Below are 16,816 nucleotides of genomic sequence, written 5' to 3'. Positions count from 1 at the left end.
TTACATTAGTTACTTAACCATAGTTTATTTATCTATAATAAACAACAAAATATTCAAATTAATCAATTATGTCTTTTACCTTAATAGTTAATTATAATTTTCAATTTTTAGAATATTTAGAAAATAAAAAGGTTCTTCTGAAACTCATTCAAAATCACGACGATCAATACGTTTGTTGAGATCAATGCCTTCTAATTTTTTCACTGAATGCCACACATACTTCGTATTAGGTAGTGGACTGATAGTCATAGTCTGTGTAAATATTATATTAATTTTTACATTTTACTTAACAGATCATCAAAAACTATACAAATTTCTATAGTAGTCTATAAAAAAATTTGCTTAACTTAAAAATAAATTAAAATATCATTAATTTTATAACTAGCAATTGATGTTAAATTAAAACCATACAATCACATAGATTAATCTGACATTGATCAATCTTGATGCACGTTCAAAAAAAAAACTTCTTTTCAAAAATATTACAAAAAAAAATTCATGATTTAAGTAAATATTTTATTTAATAACTAAAAGAAAATTTTTAACTATACGTCTATTCTTTCTTATTTTAGAAACACTTAGAATAAATACTAGTTTGTTAGAAGTGATATGTTTTCGTTAAATTGACTTTAAATTTAGTCAAACTTTTCGTTTTTCTTTATGTATGTTTTTTTTTTGTTTACAAGTTTTTTTTTTCACTTAGAGAGATAGGTTTACTTTTTTTTTTTTAAGATAAATTAAATTTATATTTTCTCTTAAACAAAAATTAATCTTTTTTTTTTAATTTAAGGCCGGTGGAATTACAAATGACGAATTTTACTTGCTTGACCCTCATAAAACGTAAATCGTTGCAGAGGGTTAGTAAGTGTGGTGTTTTTCTACCTTAGAAAAAAAAAATTTAACTAAAATTTAGCTTTTATTATTTATCATTTTATTATATATTACTCACAATTACTATGCATTTTTTTACCATAAAACTTTTATTATGCATTGCATTATATGCAGCACTTTTATTATTATATGAAAAAAAAAATTTTTTGTACTTATCCGGATGTTTAGTTATCCGGACATGTTTACAGAAAAATCTTGCCCAACATGTCCGGATAAGTGAATAAGCACTGTACTCAAAGAAACATATTTTAGACTAAGGGTAGGCAGTCATTTGGAGATCCCGGACGAAATTTCATATATAAGATTCGAAAAGCTTAAAAACTAAAAAAATTGAAAATATAAAATATATTTATGTTAAGTTGCAAGTGTTTATTTAACTAAGTCTTAAGATTTTATAAAATAAGAGGTTAGGAAGTAATCAAATAAAAAAAGATATCATTAGCTAATGTTGGCAAACTTAATAAGACAGAAGAAAATATATAAAAAAGATATGGATATATTTCAAAATCATGCAAGTTGCGGATTTTACTAATAAACAAAAAACATCATATCAACTTATTTTTTTAACAAAATCTCTGATTAAAACTTTTATTGTGAAATCACTAAATATTGGAGTTCTATCAAAAAAATGCTGTATATATATGACATATATATAAATGCTGTATAGATAGTTTTTATTGAAACATATTTTTTTAAACTGGATTATTCTTAAAGCTATGAAATGATCTTACTTTATTTCAAAGCTTGTCTTGATAAACTTTAAATCAGATACATTTTACCGCAAAACCAAATTAGAAGAAGTGTATACTTTGAAAGTTGATTAACCTAATACATTTCTCATGATTTTCTTATTTATAAAAAATTAACAACTGTTAGTTATAATTTAATTAGGATACCCTCACATTAGCATGAGTTTTATGAAATTCGTTACTTGATATCCGGGATTTCTGTAATATACTATTATAAGTTTTTTTATCTATCTAAAACACAACACTTTTTAAAAAAAAGTATTCAAAGTCTTATTTAATACACTCTTTCTTTTGGACATTGGATCATTTTTGATCAGTGATGAAGTTTCTGATACAACGCAGTACAGTATTTATAAGACATTAAACGTTTAATTGTGAATTTTCAGTACTTATTTTATACTTACAACCTTGAAACTTTTTACTTGCATCCTTAAAAGTCTTATTTAAATGGTACATAACATCCTAGTACAAAAACTGTAGATTTTAAACTAATTCACAGTGGTTGTTTTCTTTTAGATTTGCAGCTTTGTAATACTTATGAACATGCTACTTTTCTGTTATAAACTAACCTAAGTCAATCTGGATTTATAACAATTTAAATTTTTATTGATTATCGATTTTAACCGGAAAAAAAGGAATGAAATTTGGTAAAAAATTTATTAAAGAAATTCTTTTCGGTACTAACTTTAAATAAGAATTTTAGACAAGAATTCATTTTGCAGTTTATTTTATTTTTCTGAACTTAAAATTTCACAATCTACGCTTTTCAAAAGTTCATGTAGATAACTAAATAGATTCTTTTTAACTAAACAAAAACACATCCGAATCATATGTACTTATTTGAATTTTACAATATTACTAAAAAATGTGCTGTACTTACTACCCCTACTATTACTAATTTTATTTACCTTTTATGACGCATAATCTTACAATTTTTTTAAGTTTACTGTTTTACAAAAATCTATTTAGTTATCTACATGAGCTTTTGAAAAGCGTAGATTGTAAAATTTTAAGTTCAGAAAAATAAAATAAACTGAAAAATGAATTCTTGTCTCAAATTTTTATTTAAAAATTTATATTTGTAAATCTGTTCAAGTACTAATTTCATTGTAGTTAAAGAATATATATTTTTTTATTTTTTAAATGTTTTTGCTCTACGCTTTTTTATAATCTAAAATAACTTTATTTTGAAATTAATATAGAGCAGGTTAAGGCAATAGGGGTAAAACACTTTTTTTTTTTTAATTAACTTTGGCTTTTATGTGAAAGCGTTAAGTACAAACTACAAGCTAGTTTTTATAGAACTCAAAAATATCATTAAATTTTTGAGTTATTTTATTTTTTGTAAAACGTTTCTGATACAAACGTATAAACCGCAAATTTTTTGGGGTCAATTTTCTCGGAAATTTTTAAAATCACTAAAAGTCTATCTCCTCCTTCATTTTTCAAGCAATCTTCTTCAAATTTTCAGCAAATGTTCCTAATATTAAAAGAAAAAAACGTTACTTAAGAATTTTAAAAAATAACAAAAATTGTTAAAAAGTCTCTTTTTCTCAAAAAAAATATATTTTTACTTAAAACTTTTTAAGTTTTTAAAGTAACTTATTTTTGTAATTGTAAAAAGATTAGACTGTGAAAGTTTGAAGAAGAATGCTTAAAAAATGTAGGAGATAGATTTTAAATAAAATAGTCTTTTTCCGCTCTTTTAGTTTTCCCTTCCAATAGGAAACCTATTATGCGGCTCGACTTTGACTGGTCATATCTCAAAAAATAATTTGAACTTTTTAAAACGATAAAAAGCATCTTGAAGCTTGAATAAACTCTTTAAAATAAGATCAACTTGTAAAAAATATGGCTTACACCATATACTCATAAGTAAGCTAAAGTTTGTTTACAATAATAAATATATACATATATATATATACCACAGATGTTCTTGTGCTAAAACTTTATTTCAACTAACGGCGTTTCACTGCTCTCAAATAAATTTAAGAACAGATCTACGGAGTCTCAAAAAGCTCTAAGAATAACGTTACATCTTACACATATATATATATATATATATATATATATAAAATAAGGTTATTATTCAAACTTAAACACCTTCTACTGAGCCCACTTGAAGGGCTTTTAAATAATTTATTTGAAAAGTATGATTTTTAAAATACTGGTACAAATGTTTCATAAGACTAGACGCCTTAATTATCAGCCAGTTTGATTTAAAATAAAAAGCACTTTACTAAACATAGATGCAAAAGTTAAACAAAAAAACAAAAAACAGTATAACGTAATATTGTGCATTACAAAAATTCAGTACAAAAATCAATCTACCATCTAAATAATCAAACAACTAAAATTAACAAAAACAATAAGTATATTAGATATATATATATAGTTTTATTATAGAAACTATTTAAAAGCCCTTCAAGTGGGTTCAGTAGAAGGTGTTCAAGTTTGAATATTAACCTTATTTTATATATATATATATATATAAATATTTTATTGAAATGGCGATTTTTAAAATGCTGGAACATATGTTTCATAAGACAAAAAAGATTGTCTCTAATCTTCAGCCAGTTCAAATTTATAATCAAACATGCCCCGCTCATGCTCAAAGTATATATTACTATGTGTTGATAAAATTTGAAAAGATACTTAAATATTTATACAAAAAAAAGAAAAAGGCTTGAGAAATCTCTAACTTGATTTATTAAACAAAGCTGTAGCATAAATTTTAAAACTATGAAAAAAGCAATAAAATACAGTTATAATAGTTTTTTATGGTTTTCTATCTGACAGTTAATTTTCTATTTTTGTAGACATCAAAATTTGAACTAAGCAAAAACCCTTCATTACCTTGCGCCAACTAACATAATTTCTGTTGTAGACGGTTTTTTATTTGGTTAAAAGCTCTAAATCAGGGTTTCCCAAAGTGGGCGATATCGCCCCCCTGGGGGCGATAATTAGTAAGGGGGCGAAAGGGTGGGCGATAACTAGTAAGGGGGCGAAAAGGGGGCGATTTTAAAATTTTGGGCTGTCATAAGATTTTTACTATTTTTCTTGCTATTTTACTAATTTTAGCTTGCTATTAATTATTTGACCCTGAGATGAAACTTAAACAAAAAAGTTTATTTTATTTATGTAACAGATAAAAAAAATCAAGTGCTTATGACTCCTACTTTCAAGTAAATATTTCCTTATTTAACAATTACATAGATCATAGACGATTTAAATCCCTCTCACTATTTTATAACCTGACATATATGTTATTTGGGATCATAAATGGTTTGTAAAAATCTATGTTATTTATTATTAACTATCACCTCATGATATTTCTAGTTTTTTTTTTTTTTTGAAAAGTCACTAAGTTAGACTAAGAAATAAAACTATACAGAGTTGCCAATTTACCTAGAAACCTGGAAAATTCTGAAATTTGACTATTTAGGCAAAAAAATAACTTAGAAAAAATCTGGAATTTTTAACAATTTTAACATATTAAGTAGTAAAATTTAGATTTGACACAAAAAAACTATCTTATAGATAAAAATATGGATCCCTTCGAGGCAGATACTTTTGAAGTAAACGACTTACAAACTGACCTTGAACTTAAAGTAAGTTCTTCCAAAGAACGATATGAAAGCTTTTGGACTCAACAAAAACAAAGGCAAAAGTATCCAATCATTTGAGAGGAATTTAGACTGTTGTTTATAGCTTTTCCTTCTAGCTATGTTGTTGAGAAAGCTTTCAGTTCAGTTATCAGCATCTTGAGCAAAAGCTCTAATCTAGATATTTATAAAAGAGGTGACTTAAGGCTCTATTTTACTGATAAAGAATCAGATTAGAAAAACTTGCAAGCAGTCATGAACCTTATCCGTCACATAATATTAGACTTCAGTAGCAGACATTATTTTTTGAAAGTTTTTTAATTTTATTTGATCTTTTGAAATATTTCTTATTTAGCCCGGTTTGTATTGTATTTAAGTAGTCTTTTTAAAATAATAACTTTATTAAGCTATTTATTCTACAACAGGTTTGCATAATGCCTAATAAATATTAATTATGGTAGACTTCCTCTTGAGTTCGTCTTTTTAACCCAAAAAAAAGTGCAAATTTATATTTTCTTAAATTTAACTTAAGTAAAGTCTATTACTAACTAAATATTTATAAAACAAAATATATATAATATTTAATAGCTTGTATAGATCTTTTTTTTTTAATGAAAGTTTGTTTTATATTGAAGTGGATTTCATGTTTAATCTTAACATTATTGCATATAACATATTGAAATTTGTCATTTTGTAAAAAAAAAATTGTAATAATTTTCTGAGTTTGCACTTTTTGATTTTTTTCAAAGTGCGAACTCAAGCGGAAGTCTACTATATTTATTAAATGGTTTATGTTTTAAAGTTGTTAATAGTTTTATTTTGACCTTGTTAACTTTGTAGTTCATATTCGTCGTTTTACATTACACTAAAAGTTTTTATAGCATAGTGATTAAAATATTTGTTTGAAAGACAGGTTTTTGTTATTACTTGTTTAATCTGTATATAACTTATATCACTATATAACTATTATCTGATTGTAAAATTCTGGTAACCATTAAAGTTTTTATGTCTATAAAGAATTTTTCGGTTTTAAAAGAGTATAAATTTGAGGTCTCTATTTCAAATGACTTCTATGTTTTCATTTAAAAGTTTCTTAAACTCAATTTTATTTTCTAAGTTTATTTATTATTGTTAAAAAAATTATTATTATATAAGGAGTTTTAAACTATTAATACAACTGTTTTTTGTATTATCTTAATTCAACATATATTAGCAATTAGAACATACTTAGTTTATTTTAATACTTCAACACTAGCTTTTAGTTTTTCACTGTTTTCCTCTGTTAAATTATTAGAGGCTAATAGCTAGAAAAAAAAAATTTAAACAGAACTAAATAAGCCATCAGAAAGACTGCTACAGTTACAAAAAAAAAATTTAACCTAGTTAAAAGTTTTTTTTAATTGGTTACTTTCTGTTCTCAGAATTAATTGTAAAACATTGGATTTTTTATTTTTGAATTTTAATAAAGAAAAAAAATTGTTAGAATTAAGGTTTAGTTCCCTAAAGATTATTCCAAGTCAAATACTATTACATGGTGTTGTACTACAAAACAAATAGTTTAAAAAGTTTGAAATTAAATTTTTAATTTTACAACTAACTTGCTTACAATATTTCTTAGCATTGAAATTAATAAATTTACTGCATTAATTGAAACTGTTGATGAAACCACTTTTCATGTAAGATAATCAACCAGTCGGTCAAACTTCCTCAAACTAGATCAGAAATTATTTTTTAATTTTTATTTTATTATGTGTAAAATAAACTGTTCTGTTCATTATTTTATAGTTTTTTAATCTCTGGTATAGTTATTTTAAAATATGCCTATTTATAAAATAATTTAAGTATTTTGTGCGGCTTAAATAAGTTACTTAGTATTAACTTCTAAATGTCCGAAATTTGTTATATGTGATATTATTATAATGTCAGGTTTCAGTTAAAATTTCAGATGGGTAACGTACGGGCGTACGGCTCAGATCGAGTCGCAGATCCAGTTGAATTTCGACCCGCTAAGTAAATTGAAAACTACTTGTGCAAAATAAATAAAATTTAGTTTTTTGATACTTAACATTTTGAAATACGCTTTCATTTCGCTTTCAGTTCACAATAGTATTTTCTAGATCACAATAATACTAAATCATTTTATTACAATTTTGCTCGAGTTTTTTAATTTTCTTATTTGTTATTTTTTTAAATCATGCAGCCCGCATTTACCTTTTTTTAACGAGTTGAAACTAGAAAAGATATTTTAGTAAATATGAATTGCTGACTACAAAAGTTGTCCACCACTGGCCTTAAAGTTTCACCAGTTTCACAACAGTTCATATTTAAACAAGATTGATTACAGATTACACAAGGCTTTTTAATAATTAAGTACTTTAATACACTTTACTGGGCTTCTAAGAAAATAACTGTAAATTATTTTCTCAAGCCTTGTAAACTACTTTGAACACAAAAGTGCGTGCATAAGAAGTACCAGGCTAAGTTACATTTCGAACACAACTTTTTTTAGCTCAAAAGTTTGTACTCAAAAGAAAAACTACTTTTTAAATTGTGGGGGGCGATTTTTTTTTCAAATTACTGAAAAGGGGGCGATTTAGTAAATGAGTTTGGGAAACCCTGCTCTAAATGCTCTATAATCCTAGCTTTCTAGCCACAAATTTTTCAAAAAAATTACATTTTCATAATTATTAACAAAATTTTATTATGCCATGAAATTAAACCTTCAAGTACTTTTATAGTAAAAATTCAAATTAAATTATCTACTGCGCACAAAACACTTTAGATGTTTAAAATCACTGCTTTTGGTTTGTATATTATTTCTACACCTTTTTTAATTATTAAAAGCAGGACTGCATTTTATGTATACAAAAGGCTATGAAAAGTACCTTTTTTTTAAGTAGATTTAATCGCAACGCAGTAAGTTCTACATTATAATAAAACCAACCGTTAAATTAAGATTTATTAAATAGTAGATTTAAGTTACCATAAAATATCAAAATATTTAAATATCGATCAACAAAAAAATAATTTAAAATAAAACAAAAACTAGTGGGACTGTTTTCAAAAAATAATCAAACTAACCTAATTTTGCTTAAGTTTTGAAAAAACCCTCAAAAAGTCGAAAAGTTAAGCCTGAGACTTTTAAATACTTCAAAACTGCTTTTTTTTTTTTGCATTTTTACAAGCCAACCTAACAATTTTTAAATTCAGACATTAACTAGAATTTAATATGCTACTATAACAACTTTGTAACACTTTGTTTAATATTTGGTCACAACTGATTATTAAACCATCATATATCTTAATTTCACACTAAGATAAAAATTTCAGGTTTTTAATAAAAGTAGATCTAGCTGTTCGAGGAATTTTTTTTCAAATAACATAACTCAACATTATAGAATTATTTAAATAGTAGAACACATGTTGAGTATAGAATAAATGAATTTACTCAAGTTAATTTAAATTAAAATAAAATTGACTGTGTATATTTAAAAACCTTTCAAATTCAAAAAAATATGTATTGAGTGCAAGGCAACCATATAAAATGTAAATTATTTTGATAAAAAAATTTAAACTAAGAAAAATTGTATATAGAAGCTTTGAAAAATCCTTAATACTAACTATATTAAATTACTAAACCTATGGGTTTTTTTTAAGCGCGACCTAAAAAGCTTGAATATCGGAACTGATAAGAGGGAGTTTCTTGCAAATGACCGCGCCAAATGGCGATCTACTGTTCACAAAAGACTAAAAGAAAGGGAAAAACAATACTTTAAGAAACCAAGGCACATAAAGAAATGAAAAGTAATTTATGTGTTTATTTTTATTTATTATTTATTTGTTTTCAATTATGGCATCACTGAGATTGTAATTTATTATTAAATCTATTTTTATTCTTCTATGCACAATACACATAACTGATTTCGCTTGGTAGCAGGCCTATTGAACTATATATATTTGTTGTTAAAAAAATTACAAACAAAAATTTTTAATATTCAACTAACAATAACTGCAGTCAAAGCAAGAATTGCTGATCCAAACGCCAAAACTTTACTACCTGGAACTCCTAAAGGTTGTATTTTTCTAACAGGATATTTGTTGAAAGTTTTAGGATCAAAATTGACTACCTCCGCTGTGAATAAAAAAATTAGATTTTTTATTATAACACTTATTTTATTTATAATTAGCAAAAAAACTTTTTTATATATCTATTTTTATAAAGACATAAGAAAAACTACTAATAAAAATACTTGGTAAAAACAAACTGTTACTAATAGTATAACTCTCTGCCATTAAAACTACAGGGAGAACATAAATTTAACTGACTAATTCAAAAGTTTTGAGTTGATTTATTTATATAAAAGAGTAAGTCTAAAACAAAAATGGATGAAATGGATACAAAGAGATACAATATTTATTTATTATTGTTTGTTATTATGTTTTATTATTATTTATCTTCAATGTACTATTATTGTCCCTTCTTTTGTATTGATATTTAATTTTGTATGGATTAAACCAGTAAGGCAACTGAAGTATACAACTGAAGTTTTTTTTTTGCTTTTTTTACTTTTTTTATGTTTTATAAAAATTGCTAAAGCATTTTTAATGATTAGAAAAACAGTCAGCTTAAATGCTACTTTAATTTCAAGAAATAAAAAACTTTAGTTGTAAAAGATTTCAAATCTAAAATTGGGACAACAAATATCTGCCTATATTGATCACTATTCAAAAAACTAAAATTTAAAAAAATAAAAAATTTTACTGAGTTTTACTGGCTGTAGTTCATATATAGGTTTTATTTGTTTTAGAGCAACATACTAATAAAATAATAGAGCAACATACTAATAAGTTTTAATTACTATAAACTACATAAGTTTTAATATAAAATACTTGAAAACGAAAACATAAATATATAATTTAAATTTTTATATTTAAATATAATTAATACAGCTTTAATATGCCTAAATATAGAAATAAAATATAATTGTATAAAACACTTCTGAACAAATCTATTTTCAAAATTTACACAATCCATGTCTAAACAAGTTTTAAATTTAAGCAAAATACATAAATATAACTACAGTATTGTTTGACAAGCTGCATTGCAATAAACTTGAATATTGCTTTAAAAGAGATTTTATTTCAAAAACATAGATATTACTATATATAAGAGTTAATGTTAATTTTGGTAAAAAAAATGGACCTCCTCCACTCCCATATGCCCTTAAAATATTATTTTCAAATGTCATATCAACTTACATATAAATATTCAACAGAACAATTTTTAAATAAAAGGAAAACATTTATTTGCTTGATTTTAACATAACTCACCTCCTTGTAAAAGTGCTTTGCTAAAAAACATGCTGTATCAACTTTTAATCTGAAAAAATAGTGACAACTTTGTAAATATAAAGACTGTCTTATTGAAAGTTCAAGTATAAGAAGTATAAATTAAAATCCTTTTAGAATATAAGACAAAATTATACAGATTTGAGGTTACATAACAATTCAAAATCAGACAATTCAAATTCCAACAATTCAAAAAAAAATAGGGCCACAAGTTAAAAAGTATTATATATTTAAAAATTTAAAATAATTAATAAAAAATAAAGTATGTTGGTCTTATTAATATCTACAAGTGATTTTTTTATTTTTGTAAAATATTAATATTTCTTAAGATATTAAAAATATTATAAAAATAAGTATACTTTAAATTTATTTTACCCATATCAAAAAAATACTTAAATTTTACAAAAATAAAAAATTGGCTTGTAGATATTAGTAAGACCAACATACTTTATTTTTTTAATATTTACTACTCTTCAATTTGTGGCCCATATTTTTTTTTTAGGATTTGAATTGTTGGAACTTAAATTGTCCGAATTTTAATTGTCAGAATTTGAATTGTTGTGTACACCAGATTTACATCTATTTATTACAAAAAAAATCATGTAAACTTAAAATGTTTGTAAACTTTTCAGATGAAATAAATATTTACTGTAATAAAATAAGTTTTAATATAGATTTCATTGTTAAAAAACATTTAAAATCTCTCTCTTCTTTAGAGCAAGAAAACTTTTTTCATTTAAATAATGCATCATTATCATGATTTATTGGACATGTTCCTTTCATAACTGAATAACACAACAATTCATATGCTAAAACTTAAACTTGTCTTTAACATTTATTAGCATAAAAGAAAAAGCAAGTAAAACAGAGTTACTAAATAACAGAATGACTACTCAAAGTAGAATGAACATTATGTGGATATCAAACAAATTAAACTAATCTATTAAGATTTTTAATTAAGTATTTCGTCTTAAATATATACTAAATATAGTGAAAAACTTATTAGACTACTTTTAAACTTCAAGTCTATAAGTTGTAGAGAAATATCCTATAGTGAAAAAGATATAAATCTCTTTTTTAGACTAAATTGTTTGTTTATAAAAACTAATTACATTTTTATTGTATACAGGGTTAACACTCTTTGAGTCAAAAAACTGTTCTGAGTGACCAAAAACTGTACTCAGTCGTGAGTTTTTAAGGGCATAGGGGGGGGGGGTAAACACCCTTTTGTGGTTTTTGATCTTATTTTATATAGTTTTTACTAAGCTACAAAATGCTTTTTAGATTTAAAAAATTCAAAATATTTTTTTAGATATAGCTGGTCAAAGTCGGAGGCAACAATAGGTTCCTTATGGGAGGCGCCAACTAAAACTGCAAAAATAGACTATTTCACTAAAAATATATCTTCTCCTACGTTTTTTGAGATAACTACCTCAAATTTTCAGGACATGTTCCTTGATATTTAGGAAATTCTGTCAGTAGGAATTTTTAAATTTAAAAAATTAAAATTTTATATAAAAAATTTTATATAAAAACTGTTTTTTTTGTTTTTTTGTTATAAAATTTTTATTTTTTAATTTTTTTAAATTGTGCTCCAACAGAATTTTTTAAATATTGCAAGGAACGTTTCCTGAAAATTTGAGGTAGCAGATTTTTAGTGATTTCTAGTTATTTGCTGTTTTAGTTTGGGCCTCCCATAAGGAAACTATTGTTGCCTCCAAATTTGACCAGCTATATCTAAAATAATATTTTGAATTTTTCAAATATGTAAAAAGTATCTTGTAGCTTAGTAAAAACTATATAAAATAAAATTAAAATCCAAAAAAGGGTGTTTATCCCCCTTCCCACCCTATGCCCTTAAAGTTCTTAGAAAGGCTAAAAAATATATACCAACTTTTTAAGGGCATAGGGGGGGGGGGGTAAACACCCTTTTTTGGTTTTTGATCTTATTTTATATAGTTTTTAGTAAGCTCCAAGATGCTTTTTACAGATTTTAAAAATTCAAAATAATTTTTGAGATATAGCCGGTCAAAGTCGGAGGCAACAATAGGATCCTTATGGGAGGCGCAAACTAAAACGGCAAATAACTAGAAATCACTAAAAATCTATCTCCTCCTACGTTTTTTGAGATAACGACCTCAAATTTTTAGGAAATTTTCCTTGATATATTTAGAAAATTCTGTCGGAAGGAATTTTGAAAAAAATAAAAAATAAAAATTTTATATAAAAAATTAACAAAAAAAACAGTCAAAAAAAACCTACATATAAAAATTTTCTTATAAGATTCTTTTTTAAATTTATCTTAAACTAAATAGCAGGACGTAGAAATAGCTATACACATATAAAACCATCACACAATTATAGAAATATGTTACTTTAATACAAAATGTTTATTTAGCCTTGTGTTCCATGCTGTATCCTGATCATGAACACTGTTCATTTAAACTCTTTATAACTACTTGTATAAAACATTCAAAAACATCAAGTGAAGATATATTGTATTAACAAATTACACCTTACAGATCAAAACAAGCCAAGCTCATTGGACAGGGTTGCCACTCTTTTTTTCAACAATTTTTCCAGGTTTTCCAAATTTCTTTTAGTTTTTTAAAAGTACACATTTTTGGGTCTATTTTTAGTTTAAAGTTAAGTTTAAGGTAATAAACTGTGTTAAATAGTATAAAAACATTGAAAAGATACTGTAAAGCTACTTTAAATATGTTTTTCAATAAAAAAAAATTATATCTATATGACAGATTTTTTGAGTCAAATCGAAATTTTACTACTGAAAATGTGACAATTATAAAAACTCCAGGTTCTCCATGTTCTTTTTGCCAAAATTGTCAAACTCCAGGTTTTTCCAGGATTCCAGGTAAAGTGGTAACACTGATTGGAAAATCAAAACAAAAGTTTTTGTACTCAGTACTCTATTAACTTTAATGTGTTTTCTTATTTAGGGAGTAGGTGAAATATTTGTATAAATGTTTTAGTTTAATAAAGAAAGAGTGCTGTATAAATTTGTTATTATTATACTTCTTTTTACAATTTTGAAAGGTATTTTACAGTTTAATTTAATAAATACTATTAACAGCTTGATCAAGTTTTTTTTAAATAAACAAACAAAAATTAAATGAAGAAAAAAAACATTAGATTGCTAATATGTTTGTTAAAGGCAAGGAGAGCGTAAAAAACTTTTTGTTAATATTTTTTACATAAATAACTAGGCTGCCAGTTACTTTTTACTACTTGTTTAAAATTTAACTTTTAAGATAAAAGCCTTTGAAGTTTGAGAGTTCAATAGATTTGTTATATGAGTCACAAACCAAAAAAGATAAAGTAATATCAAATTTTCAGGAAATGTTTATTGCAATATCTACAAAAATGTATTGTAAGATATTAATAAAGTGTTAAGGGCATAGAGGGGTGCCCTTTTTTTGAATTTGATCTTATTTTATATAGTTTTTACAGATTAAAAAAATTCAAAATAATTTTTGAGATATAGCCGGTCAAAGTCAGATGCAACAATAGGTTCCTTATGGGAGGCGCAAACTAAAACGGCATTGGGGTGGTGCTGCTGACTGTTACTTAAAATCAATTGTTTGTATGCAAAAAAGAGTAATCAGGTATGTTTTTTGTGTACCTGCCTTGACCACAACAAATCCTTTGTTTAAAAAAACTGGTGTACTAAAATTAAATGATGTGTATACATTGCAAATTTGTAAGTTGATGCGTAATACTATAACAGGGTTTGATGTAGATCACAATAGATTTACACTTGCTAGCTCTGTTCACTCACACAATACAAGATTTTCAAAGAAAATGAATTTTATAATTAAAAGACCTAAAAACAAGACTTGGCCTTAACTGCTTTAGGTACTTGGGTCCCAAGTTTTGGTCTAGTGTCCCTGAAACTTTTAAAAACTTAAAAAAAGATTGTTTTAAATTTAGATATAAAAACTTGTTATCGAATAATAACTACAAGGAGTAGATCTAGAGAGCTTCTGCAGGTATGTTTTGTTCGTGTTGAAAATTGATTGATGTTATTGGGGCATTAGATTGTGGCGTGTGGGTCTTTATTTTCTGAATGTCCTGGTAATGAAAGAGTGATTGTTATAAAATATTTAAAACAAATTTTGTTAATTGTTAATTTATTTTATTTGTTTTCATTTTCACACATAGTTCATTTATTTAGTCAATTTTTTAATTTTTTTTATTAGAAATTAGAGATAAAAGTATAAATTTAATCCAAACTTTTGTTTATTTTTTACATATATAATTTTTTTTCAGTTTATTTTGTTTACTATTTAATTTTTATTTTATTTACTTTACTTGTTATATTAATTTTTTTGAGATTTGTACCAAGTTAGTTCTAAAAAAATTATAAAATACTGATCATTTTATTGATCTTAGTGTTGATATGTATATATATATACTTTTTTTTTAATCAATACAAATTGTATCTTTTTTCCTACTTACAGTATTCTTTATTCTAGTTTGTTTTTTTCTAGAACTAAATACTTTAAATTAGTTATTGATTTATTTGAGTTTGCAACAGCTAATTGTGAGTTCACACTGGTGGCAGTGATCACATGATTGGATTGCTGATGTGTTTTTTGTTGTAGCGCTGGTGGATACTTACTTTGGGATTTGAGCTTCATTGTTTTCCCTAACTTTGTGGTTTTTGATGTTTAGATTTTAGCCTTGTGAGTGTTTGCCAAATGATGTGTCACCAAGGGTTTTATTTTTTGAATAAAGGTTTAGTATTAGTTTTTATTTTGGTTTGTTAATTTTTTTTTTAGTTTATAGACAGAGTTAGTTTTATTTTTGATTAAAAAGTAAATTTTTTCTTAGTAAAGTTAAAGATAGGGCCGGTGGAATAACACTAATGAGCTCAAACTCACTTGCTTGACCTTCAGAAAACGTTTATCGTTGCAGAGGGGAGAGTAAGTTATTCTGATGTTTTTCTACCTTTAAAAAAAAAATTTTAAGTTCAAGATAATTCTTGAGATATAGCCGGTCAAAGTTGGAGGCAGCAATAGATTCCTTGTGGAAGACACAAACTAAAACAGCAAAAAAAAACTATTTCACTAAAATTCTATCTTCCCCTACATTTTTTGAGATAACTTCCTCAAACTTTCAGGAAATGTTCCTTGCATCATTTATAAAGTTCTGTTGGAAAGAATTTTTGAAAAATGAAAAAGTAAAATTTTTATTGTGAAATAAAGAAAAAAAATACTATTTTATTTTGTTTTTTGTCATAAGGGTTGTTTTTTTGTTTTTTTTAATTTTGTTTTAAAAAAATTTGGCAAGTTTAGGTTACTGTAAGTAAAGTAATGAAAAATTGTACTGTAATTATTAAAGACCTTTATAAATTCCATTGTTTGAATTAATTAGAGATATACAAAAATATTTCCAATTTATCAATTTTGATATGTTTGAAATCCTGTTATAAAACTGGAATGAAAGACTTAAATTTAAAAAGCTATTTATTTAAGTCTTATACAGTAATTATACAAATTTTCATTACTTCACTTACAGTAATCTAACCTTGCAAAAATAAGGTTTTGGTTAAATCATTTAACTGCATGATGAAACAAAATATATATTGTCATGTTATGGTTTATTGATTATTTACTAACTTAATGTATAAATTCATAAGAAAATGATCAGAATTTTTTTATTGTATGACAACTTCCATAATTGTAAATGATTGATCTAATCTGAAAGATTTCTCCATTTCTTTATTATAACACATTAATACATAGAATTATATGGTCATTACATATTTGAGTATATATCATTATTGTGATCTTCTTAAAACTGTGAAGTTTTAAATGTTTCATAAAAACGGGTTCAAAAATAAGCATCTTTGTCCACTGGTGTGCATAGCAATGGTTTTTAAATGCTTTTCAGTTTTTAAACTTTTCAAAATCAAAGTGTATTGAAACTTAACAGAAATTACTCTATGATGATAATATTTGAACATATTTTTATTGAATTCACTTTGATGGAACTTTTCTATGTCAAACATATTCGCCCAATTATAATAGTTTAATAAGGCAACTAAAGGGTACCCGCAGTCTGTTTTTAGTTTTAGTCAGTAATACACTGCGCTTTCAGTTGAAAAAATGCAAGCTAGAGAAAGGTGCTCAAAATTCAAATAATTAGAAATTAACAAAAAAACAGAAATAAGAAATAAATAGCTATACACAAGAGTTTTAA

The 16,816-nt window shown here is 24.9% G+C and overlaps 1 long non-coding RNA gene across 1 annotated transcript; it reads right to left on the bottom strand.

The window, feature by feature from the left end:
- On the bottom strand, positions 1-10,685 carry LOC145829828 (uncharacterized). Its single transcript, XR_014369585.1, has 3 exons — positions 10,577-10,685; positions 9,250-9,377; positions 1-252 (listed from the first exon to the last, which is right to left on the bottom strand). It is a non-coding gene; the product is annotated as an uncharacterized LOC145829828 (long non-coding RNA).
- Positions 10,686-16,816: the final 6,131 nt, after the last annotated feature.

This window comes from Thalia democratica, chromosome 2 (genome assembly GCF_965202585.1).
Source record: "Thalia democratica chromosome 2, ktThaDemo2.hap1.1, whole genome shotgun sequence".
NCBI lineage: Eukaryota > Metazoa > Chordata > Thaliacea > Salpida > Salpidae > Thalia > Thalia democratica.
This window is presented reverse-complemented; position numbering and strand designations above follow the sequence as displayed.